Raw genomic sequence first — 12455 nt, forward strand, 5'->3', positions numbered from 1 at the left:
TAATGTTCTCCCATGTAAACTATCACATAATTCACAATAAAACATTAAAAAATAAATTAATTAATTAAAAAAAAAGAAGAGTACTAATAGTTGTGTTTGATCAATTACACAAGAACAAAGTCATCATGAAGACAGTAAATTAGGAATAATTCTACAAATAAATTATAAGACAGGAGTAACTGAAACCCAATTTTGTTGTTGTTAAGTGCCTGTGAAGTTGGTTCCAACTCATAGCAACTCTATATAACCTTTCCAAGGAGTGGCTGGTGAGTTTTGAGCCACCGATCTTGTAGTTCAAAAGGACTTTGAGGTCCATTGCTTTATCCCACAGCGCCACACCAAAACATAGTTAATTTAAAATTACCTTAGTGGTGCTGTAGAATAAAGCACGGAACCTCAAGGTGGGTTTGAACTGCATCATCGGCTTCTCAAACCCACCATTCACTCCTGGAAACACAAGGTTGCTTTGAGTCGGAACCAACTGGACAGAAGTTAACAACAGCAATATTATAACAATAGTCCTTGAATCTTCTCTGAGAATTCGGGGAATCCCAACTACCTGAGTGTGCATATGTGTTTTAGAAGCTCTTGCAAAGCATTGCTTGACAGTGAGGTTTCTTAGTAGAATATTAAATTGTTGTTGTAGTCAAATGTCTTTGGGTCGATTCCAACACATAGTGACTCTGTATAGGGTTTCAGAGGACCGGCTGGTGAATTTGAACCACTAATTTTGCGATTCTAACCTACCTTGTAGTCCAGTGCTATCCTACAGTCCCATACCAGGATTCCACATAGGATAAAGTGTTAGAAGCACGGAGGGCTAGAATCACAGAAGTTGTGGTTCGCAATCCAGTTTGGGGAATGGAGCCACCGTGCGCCCTACTCAGTACAAGGTAAGTTTTATTTGAATATAAAACATAAGCGTGTTGAGTTCCCAAAATTTTCGATATACACTCGACGGCACTTAACAATAACAAAACTGAAGAATGGTCATTGTGGGCTGCCTTTATAAATCAGACTGTTCTTGAGATCACACCATTGCTAAGTCTAGTGATTTACTTGTTGATGTTACTTACTTTGGTGCCACCTTCTGGTACTATGGAAAATAACATGCTAGAAATATATAGGCCCAAGCCTTTGCTCTTGTATTTACATTGTTGTTGTTGATAAGTGCCACTGAGTCCAGACTCATAAGCAGCTGAAGAGTTTAAAGCACTGACTTTGCTGTAAGCAGTCCAATGCTTATCATATAGCACTGCACCAGGATTTGTCATAACAAACAGTGATTTAATCCTGCTGCTGTTGTTTTAAGTTGTTACTGAGTGCCATTGAGTTGGGTTTCCAAGGAGCAGCTGAAGGATTTGAACTGTCAAACTTGCAGTTAGCAGTTCAGTATTTATACTACAGCATCCAACTTCTATTGAGACCAACTCTGTCAAATGCTGTGCAAAGTACAAGAGTTACAGTGGTAAGCAGAATGAACTATATGGCCTCCACTATCTTGAGAGGCAAACAATAAAATAATTGCATGTGAAGTGTCATCATGAAAAGTGACTAGTCCCAGGGACCAAGAAGTACAGAGTCAGAGTTCACCAGGCAAAGTGAGGGAGTAGAGAGAGTCAGGAATTCCAGGATGGAGCTTAGAGCATCTGAGGGAGTGAGGAAAAGCTATGGTAACTAGACCCCAGAAGGCTGCCAGAGAGAGGAGTGAGTGTAGGTGATGAAGCCGAAGAGATAACAGTAATAGAGAAATTGACATAAACAAACAAGTTGCCTTGGAGTCAATTCTGACTCATGCGACCCTATGCGTGTCAGAATAGAAATGTACTCCATAGGGTTTTTGATGATTGATCTTTTAAGTTAAATCACTAGGTCTGGCTCACTAATTGCAAGGTTAGTGATTCCAACCCACCAGCTGCTCATCAGGAGAAAGATGAAGCTGTCTGTTCCTACAAAGACTTACAGTCTCAGAAACCCTAAGCAGCAGAATCTATGCTCATAACATGTGAATGATGCTGTCTCTCTAGTGATAGGATGGTCATCGGGACCTTGTGGAAGATGTTATCTTCACAACAGTGAGCATGACATCTTCTTTGGAAGACCTGACATGATCAGACTTGTTATTTGAAGAAATCATCCTGGCCACAATGTGAGGAATAAATGAGTGTAGGATAGAGCAGAAAGAGTCGTAAGCAGGTAGAAAGCAAATTACAAGTGAAGATAGTACAATACTACCAGTTTGAGTTAGGTGATAACTATGGGTGTGGTGCTGTGGGATAATGCACTGGACCACAGGTCAGTTTGAACTGCAAGATCAGGAGTTCAAATTCATCAGATGCTACTTGGAAACCCTATACAGGTTTACTATGAATCAGAATCCACTCGATGACACTTAAGAACAATGGGACAGGAGCGAAGTGGATTTGCACAGAAGTAGACATGATATTAGAAAGTCTGATGAGCAAGACTTAGTGGTGAATTAACTATTTAAGAATGTGGAGAAGGTAAAAAGGAGGAAGATTCAAAGATGAATTTTGAGTTTTGGGATAAAGAACTGGATGGTCCTTCACAGAAAAGGGGAAACAAGGAATAAGAGTCTATCTTTAATTGTTTAATTGCAACTCCAAAACTTTGAAAACTTTTAGAACCTGAAAACAATCCACCCTCACCCCTTGGATAGTAAGATAATGTGGTTAATTAACACTCTAATTTCAAGGTGAAGGAGAGAATGTAAATCAAATACCCTTTCAAAATCAGTCCCTTCACTATCTGCTAGAGGTTTATTGCCACTCTATCATCCCATACTTAGGACACATTGTCCGGAGAGAACAGTCGCTGGAGAAGGATGTCATGCTTGGTAAGGTGGAGGGTCAGAGAAAAAGAGGGAGACCCCCAACGAGATGGATCAGCCAGGTGACATCATTGATGGCATCAAGTGTGGCGTCAGTAGTGAGGTTGGCCCAGGATCGGACATTGTTTCGTTCTACTGTGCATGGGGTCGCTATGAGTCGGTTCCAACTCGATGGCACCAGACAACAACAACAACAACATCCCATTCTCCTTAGAGTTCCCACCCTTGATATACTAGAAGTGTCAACAGAGCAGGAAGAATTAACATAAGTCAAAATTCAGAGTATGTCCAACTTGACACAGCCTCAGAGCTTTCTTGGGTGGAACCACATTGCCTTTTTGCTCAGAACCACTTGAAAGAATGAGAAGCCTTCATTTTAGCCAAAGAACTAATGTTTAATGGGAAAGTAGACTATTAACACATTTAAAATAAGTATTTCCAACAAGAACAGTACTTATACTTTCATTATATATATATACACATATGTAGTCCACTTTCAATGTATTCAAATTGCAGTGAACCACAGTTAAGACTGTCTGTGTTTTCATTTGTCTTTTGGGCTTTTTTATACTTCTTATTGTTTAGCAGGAGTCCTGGTGTGGCATTGTGGGTTAATGGGCTTGACTCCAAGGTTGGTTTGAGCTTAAAGGTTGGTGGTTCAAGGTCACCAGCCACTCCTCAGAAACCATATACAGGGTTACTATGAGTTGGATCTGACTTGATGGCTCTTAACTATAACAACAACGTTGTTTAGTAATATATATTGCATACAATGTTAAAATGCATCTGTATGTTTATATGTGGAGTCCTGGTATAGTACTGTATGATAAGGACTGAATCACAAGTGGGTTTGAACCACAAGGTCGGCAGTTCAAAGTCACCAGCTTCTTCTCGGAAACCCTATACATAGTATCTATGAGTCAGAACCTACTCCACAGCACTTATCAACAACAAGATATTTATATGTAGTGCTAAAGATTGAATTTATAAAGACGCTGATACTAAAATACAATAATTATGAACACTTAAAAAGCAAAAGCATATTAGACTTATGTCAAAACTGACTTTTGACAAAGTCATCAGAATGGAAACTGATCATAATCTGAGAATACTTGCATGTATACACACACACATGACAAAAGATTCCAAACACTAGCAATGGTCATGCCTGGATAGAATTACTGATGACATTTATATTCTTATTTTTGCTAATATATACTATGTATAAAGATCAGGCATTAGTTTAATCAGGGACATGTCATTCTTTTTTAGAAGCTAAAATAGAGTAAAAGGTGCTCTTTAATAAATATAATTTGTATGGCTTCACGGGACTCTACGAGATTAATATTCAACTTAATTTCACTGAAAAACAACAGTGAAACCAAATTCTACAGCTACAGTGTTTTCATCCTCAAGGTGATTGAAAGTATGTGTCAAAATTAAATGTGTAGCTAAATAAATTGACAAAACAGAGATTTAAAAACTGTTTTAACAGTCTGGAACTGGAGGCTAAAGCCAACATGTTGAACATTTAAGAAAATGAACATCCTTAATACCCTACATTTAGGATAAAAAAAAATTACACAAACGAACACAAGCAAGAGCTGGTTGATAAAAATTATACGGAGGTCTTGGTTGACCTCAGGTTCAGTATATGCCAAGAGTGTGAAGAGATTCAGAATGTTAATTTATAATGCTTAGAAATATTCTTTCTGAATAAATAAAAGCAAGGGTCAAAAGAGTCTTTGCAGTTCTCAGTAATTTGTTTTAAGAACTTGGACAAACTGGGAAAAGTGACCTGGGTAATGAGGAGTTTGAATGCATGCTAAGTGAGTTCCTTAGCTTTGGGGGGAATGAGGCTATGGAAAAGGTGATCAGTTTTTCAAATACTAAAAACTTGCCATGTAAAAGGAGTAGATTCCTTAAGTGTAAAGGACAGAATAAAAGCTAAAGGAAGATATTTGTCATGGAAAATTCCCCAGAAATCTTCCTGAAAATGATAAGCACAAATACAAGGCAGCTTCAATAAGTCTGTGGGGAAATGTTATGAAAAGAGAATGGATTTGTTTCTACAAATTTGTGAAACTTCCTCGTATAAACTGTTTTAATGAGGATGGTAGTGGTGTTTTCTCCCTGAGCATCACTGGTATTGTGAAAGGCCCAAAATGAAGGGAAGCGTTGTGACAACAGCTTTTCTGTTCTTCATCATGTCACTGAGAGTGTACATGGTACCAACAATACAGGTGTCCATCAACATCCCTAGTTTCAAAAGCAACTTAGACACTAATGCAGTGAAGAGGAAGAACACCTGACTGTACAAACCAAAGAGAGGTCAGGAAAAGCAAGCATTAACAGAGAACAGGTGAGCAAGATGGGGAAGGAGATGAGAAATTACTTTCTAGTTTTAATCTCTCCTATGGTTTTTGAAAGTCCCATTCCTGTTTTCAGTTTTCTAACACCATCTTCTCTTTCTCATTAAAAGTTGACCAGTCTTGCTTAGTGAATTCTGGAACACTTGGTTCTGTAAAGAAGGAATTTTAGGACCACAATAACCACAATGTTTGTGTAGTAATAAACAAAAGGAAAACAAAATGAAGTAAAAGAGTTTAGATGTATGGATAGAATATGAACTTACAATGAGTCATTAAAAAGTGTTTGGTGGACATCCTGTCAAGATGACATCACTGAGCCCACACTACTATCGCTCATACAAAGGCCCTTGGTTCCTGACCAATCATTAAAGAAACAAACTGACAAAAAAGATGAATGAATGGTGGGCCAGACCTGGTATGGAGCTTCTAAAGTTTCCTCTTCTCCTTCCTTCCTTAAGCAACTACCCTAGAAAAAGTACTGCTGAGTACACTATATGAGTTGGCTAACCTGATGAGCAGAATGGCTGGAGCCTTGGTTTATTAATTTAGGCATAAATAAGCATAATGAACAGATAAAATTAAGAAATTGTAATTGAAGATCAAAAGGAATAAGATTGTGTGTCATGGAGGAAGAGGAATAAGTGATTGTACACTGATAGGATTGCAATCATTAAGATGAAATGAAGCATATGATTTATTGAACATAAAACTGATGATTTTTCTCTGCAAACCTTCACTCATGAGCTGCTGGTAAATCTTCTCTCAATTAACAAAAAAAGTGTTTAAAACCTTAAAAAAAAAAAAAAAGATTTTCATACACAAATGTGCCTTAGCTATTTTTCAAATATTTTAAAAGAAATTTTAAAAGAATTGAGTGTTGATTCTTGAGCAGAAGCAATATATATATATATATTTTTTTTTTTTTTTGATGAATTTTGGCTTAACTTACAAAAAATGGTTTTATCTTGGACCAATGTGATGGATTTTTGTAAAGGAGGGAACCATATCTTACAATTTGAAAGATCCATTCTGATACTATATTGAGTTTGGAAGATGAAAGAAGATTATATGGAACACTGGGTCATCCAAATGATTTATTCATTGACCATTTTAATAAATAGGAACCATAAAAGTGTTAAGTTGCTATATTCTGCTGGCCTGTTGAGGTTGATCTATAAATATGAGGGGAAAGAAGTTGTATCCTAGAGCTGTAAATCTTTATGAAAGCAAATTGTCACATCTTCCTCCCGACAACCATATTAATCTAGTTTTTCCATGTAAGATGAATTTTCATTTCAAAACTATTGAAATGGAAAAAAAAAAAAAACAAAAAACAAAAAAAACTTTTAAAGTTTGCATTTTAACATCTAGGAAGTAGAGTTGAATCTGACCCATAGTGGCAATGTAGCAGAGTACAACTGTCGTATAGGGTTTCTAAGGTTACAGAGTCCTGCTATAGGATAAGCACTGGACTACTAACTGCAAGATCAGTGGTTCAAACTCACCAGTTGCTTCTTGGAAACCCTAAACAGGATTATTATGAGTCAGAACCAATTTGACAGCATTTAACAACAACAATCTTTACTGAAGCACACTGACGTATCGCTCTTTCAGGGAGTGGCTGGAGTCTTTGAACTACTAAGCTTTGGATTCGCAGCTGAATGCTTAACCACTGTGCTAGCAGGTCTCCTTAGAATAATAAATAGAGACCCACAGTTTACCATATAAAAGTTAACTAAATCTTTCTGAGTTCTGGTGTGATGCCATAGAATAAACACTGGATTGCAAGGTCAGTTTGAACCACAAGGTTGGCTGTTCAACCCCATCAGCTGCATCAGTCACTATGAGTTGGAACAGACTCACTGGCACTTAACAACAACAAATCTGTTCTGAGAGCCAGATCCATTTCTAGAATTGTATGCATTCAGAGACCACACAGCTGAGTACATGGTACTCTGAACTGTGGTTCTTTGACCAGGTTGATGGTTTTCTGTGTGTTCTCCATTTGGTGGTCAGCCCAGCTTGAGTGGGTGACATTGCCCTCTAGTCTTTTGTTCATATCAACTGATCCATTCAGAGCTGTAACACTTTTAAGATGATATTCATTCAGTCAGTGCATTTTACTGCTAATAAAAAGACAGGTTAAATTTAGTCCCTTTCAATCTCTTAAAAATAGAAATAACACAACCTCAAAAGCAGACAGTTTCAGTCTTATCTTTGTTACTTTACAGGTTCATATCTATCTCAATAAGGAGCTCTGGTAGCGTAGTGGTTACGAATCGGGCTGCGAACCTTAAGGTCAGCGGTTCGAAACTACCAGCCGCTCCGCGGGAGAAAGATGAGGCTTTCTACTCCCGTAAAGATTTACACCCTCGGAAACCCTGTACAGGGTCGCTATGAGTCGGAACCGACTTGACGGCACTTAACAACAACAACAATCTATCTCAATAATGATTGTCAATGGTACTTGGGTGCTATAAAAAAAAAAGAATTAAACTAGCATTGAACCAAATAAGGTAAATGATAAAAACTTCATGACTTAGGTATGTAGGACAGCTGTCACCAGCTCTATCACCTTCTTTAATTATTTGTCATGAAGTTAACAATTCTAAGTTTGAGAGGCCATGTATAGAAATGAAATATCAAATGAATGGTCCATATTTATGCTAATATATCTAGGAAATATAGCAGCGATGACTCTACGACATTTATATATGCATACTTTCACAGTCCCTGACTTAAGTAGAAAGTTGTGGCTTCACACTTCAGTTTTGCCACTTCCTATCCATCAGGACTCCATATCTGGCCTTAAGCAAGTTATTAATGTCATTAAATCAGTTTCTTCCAGGGCTTTGAACCCATTCATTTTGGTTTGACCCTCTGCTGAGATTGTGCATTACCACCCCAGATATGAACTTGTTTAAAGTCCCAACTTCTTTACTATAAAATAAATATAATAGAATCTACTTCATAGGGTTGTTGTAAAAATGAAAAATGAAGCAATATAAGTAGAATGCTTAGTACAGATCTTGGCAATAATACAGAGTAGCTGTTATAATTATTAATAAACACATAATTGTTTGGGAAGGAAGTTGACGCACAACACAAACATGAGTAAGTGATGGAATATCATTCAATGGAAGAAAGCATGTAACTGTGATGGCAAGAATTTTGAGTGTAGTTTATGTAGGCCATGTTTGTGAGTTTCATAAAGAATTTCTTTAAGTAGCCTAAGAGTGGGCAGGAGGAAGTTTTCCCAGGCATGTCAACAGATGTGGATTTCTAAGTAACCAACAGCTTTTGTTAGGAAGCTTGAAATAAATTGCCTGCTACAATGCTAGTAATTATAACATCTTTCATGAATCAGCTCTCAGAAGACTATATCCTATTTAAACCTGTCTGTAGAAACCCAGGGATTTCCACCGGCATTTACATTTTGTTTTATAGTCTCAAACTGGGTTTAGATGCAAATACTGCTTACCTAGAAGAATTTATCCAAGTCTTACTTACATACCTTACAGTCCCCCCACCCCTTCAAGTTTTAAATCTAATTGGAAAGCCAGAATTCTTGTAGCTTTACATTTTTCAAATGTAAAGCCCTAGCAGAGTTCACAAATAAAATAAGACTGAATAAAACTGCGAAGCTCCCAGCATCTCTGATTAGCAGAGACTTGTGTGAAAAGAAAGATTAATCTCTCAAGTTCACCGATTTTCCCTCACTCCTGATAATTTCCTGTGCCTTGGCTAGCCTGCTAGACTGGCCCTAAGCAGAAGGAAAGTTGTCTTTTCATGTATGACTCAGCTCTAGGAAGTGTCTTATGGCCTGTAAACTTGTGAGGGCATTCAGATTTCACCTCTCCTTTGTTTAATGCCTAGCATACAGCTATCAACAGTACTGGGATATGTCTAATTATACATTCTCAGCCCTGACTCTCACCTGAGCTGCAGTTGCACATGCCCAGCAGCCTAAAACAATCTCTACTTGGGAGTTCTGCCAATACCTCAACTGAACAAGAACATAACCAAGCCAACCATCTGATGTCACTAGTCTTTCTCCACTAAGAATAATTTTCAAATTCATTTATCCTTGTTTCACAATTTCTGTTTTTTGTTTCTAAGTTCTATAATTTCTTCATTCACAAAGGTTAACTCTATCCCAAACATCATGGACTCTCCTCTTCTTAGCCAACCACATGGATCAATATTCACTAAATCTTCCCTTCCTCTGTCTAGTAAATCCACTTGTCTATTTCCACTGATGCTATCCAAGATTAACATTTCATAATTTCTTGCCTGGACTTTAATTGGCCCCTAGCTGGTTTTTCCTGTCTCCTATCTCTTCCCAATCTAAGCCAACCCCAGTCTACTGTCAGATCAATTTATGCATTATATAGAGCCTTGATTATGCTTGAGCATATTCATAAGATCCCCACTATTGCCTACCAATAAACTACAAACTTCTTGGACCTTCAGTCAAGACCCTCCATTATCTGGCTTCTTATCTTTCTAGATATGCATCTTCTACATCCTCATATTCCTACCTAAACTCCATTTAAGTTGAACTACTCACCGTATCCTTCTTTACCCACCTTCCTGAACTTCTTCCAATTCCTTTTCCGTAGCCATCATCACATGTAATAATCCTAACTATTTCTCAAGGCCCAGATCAAATACAGGATTGCTTGAAACCATAGCATGAAATTCTCTCTCTTTAAGCTAGTCTTCCATAGGCAACTGAATCTTTTGTATGCCACATCTACTTTTTGATTTAGAAGATTTTTAAGTGTAGATTGTTCTTTTGTTTGTTCTATTAGATAATAGGAATCTGATGTGGTGCTAAAGGAGAAGCTCTGGGCTGCTAACTATAAATTTGGTGGTTCAAACCCACCAACCACACCTTGGAAATCCTAACAGGGTCGCTATAAATTGGAATCAACTCGACAGCACTTATCAACAACAGCAAAGTACATGATAAACTGATCATGGGAAATAGGATTTTTCAACATTTATTCCTCCTAGTACCTGGCACAGTGCTTTATACATAGAAGATAATCAACAAGTATTTGCTGCATTAATAATAAATGTGAAAAAAGGAAATCTGATACCCTTAGATGGAAACAATGCTCTTCTACTACCCACCTCATCATTTCTATAGCCCTGCCAGGGTAATTTCCATTCTTCATTGTACTTCTCCAATGTCTTCTTAGTTGTATCTCTTTCTCTTACATTCTTGCATTTTTAGAAAATGTACCACTTATGGAGAATCCGGACCTGAATAGAAGAACTCTCAGAACTTTTCCCATGGAATCCAATTCCTCCACTCCTCAGAGGTCTTTTTATATACAATAAGACCCATACATCTTCTCCTTCTCAATTTAATAAAAGTGTTTTCATGCTCAGTGAAGTGGAGACAACTTTGTCAACAAAGTCTGGTTTTTATTAGAGAATGCATTTGGTATCATTCAGATAATGAGCAGCCCTATGTGATACTGTAGGATCAGCATTGGATTGCTATCCACTAAATCAACAGTTCAAACACACCAGGTGCTCCTTGGAAACCCTATACAGGGTCGCTTTGAGTCAGAACCCACTTCACAGCACCTAGCAACTACAACACCACAAAATAAAGGTCATCATGAGATAATGAAGTGTCTCATGGTCTACTTTTTAAAAATTATTATTTACTATTTATTTACAATAGTTTTATAACATAAAAAGTACAACTTCTGAGGAAAATATCTAGGAAAGTGGGTTTATTAGTATGTCTGCTAATACTCTTTCTTTATCTTTAGGAATACACAATAGATATAATTTTTGCCCAAACCTGGTTTAATAGTCATTTAAAATTCGATAATACCATGAAAGTGCTATGCTTAACAGTAATATGGTTGGAAAAATTTGGATTCCTGACACTTTCTTCAGAAATTCAAGAAAATCTGATGCTCACTGGATAACAACCCTTAATCGATTGCTTTTGAATTTGCAATGATGGATGTGTTCTATATATGCTGAGGTAATACTGCTTTAAAAAAAAAAAAAAAAAAGTTTGTTTGTGTGTGGGGGGCATGCATTGTTGATTTGAATTATCTTCTATACTAAATGCATAGATTTTGAGTATATATATATATAGATAGTTAACATCTAAAATTGTAAAATATTTTGAAAACATTTTTGAATCAGAGTTAATATTATGTGAAAACATCTAAAAACAGAAAGGAAAAATCCCTTGATGTTTCCCTGTCTGTTCATGTAGAAAATGGCATGAACAAATTGCCCTAGATATCCTCTAGAGCCCATCCAGCTATGCTGTTATTAAGTGTTGTCAAGTCAGTTCTGACCCATAACGACCCTATATAGGGTTTTTGAGGAGCAGCTGGTGAGCTTGACATGGTCTACTCTTAACAGCACTGCACCTTAATCCAATAGCATATCCCAGAAATACCACACAAAACTATCCATGCTAGGCTTTGGATAAGCCAAGATAAAATCCCAGAGATACGTGCTAATGATCAAAGAGAGGTCAGAGGCACCCACAAGAAAGAAAAAATACTGAAGAAGAGAAGCATTCATCATGATATTCACTTCTTCTGTTAGTCATAGGATATAACTTTAGCATATAATTATAGAAAAGATTAAGTTCATCTCTGCATTTATAGATGAGAAATTCAGCTATCTGCACAAGTTATCATGATATTTGTCTGAAATGTAGCTAATGATATTGAGCATTTAGTGAACACTATGAGACAGGTGCTATTTAAAACTTTATTATATTTTATTTAATTTCTATAACAGTTTAGTGAAGTGCTTTTCATTATCCTTGTAAATGAGAAAACACAGTTATAGGAAAGTTAAGTAACTTGCCCCAGACCTGGATTCAAGTCCAGACATTCCAGATCACACTCTGAGCTTTTACCTTTACTCCCCAGGACAGCATAAGTCTGATTTTAGGGTTTTGTTCTTTACCAGCTAACTATTGAAACATTTTTTTCTGGGCTTGCCCTAAATGTGAGGAAACCGCAAAAGCAAGTTTCAGGAACAAAAAGGAACACTGGTGGCATCCTTGCCTCCAAGGAACATTCTGGCTATTGTTGTTGTTACATGTCTGTAGTCAGTTCTGACTCATAGAAACCCTGTACAGGGTTTCCGAGGCTGTAAATCTTTATGGTGGCAGAAAGACTCATCTTTCTCTTGCGGAACAGCTGGTAGTTTCGAACTGCTGACCATGAGATTAG

This window comes from Chrysochloris asiatica, unplaced genomic scaffold (assembly GCF_000296735.1).
Source record: "Chrysochloris asiatica unplaced genomic scaffold, ChrAsi1.0 scaffold00169, whole genome shotgun sequence".
Lineage (NCBI taxonomy): Eukaryota > Metazoa > Chordata > Mammalia > Afrosoricida > Chrysochloridae > Chrysochloris > Chrysochloris asiatica.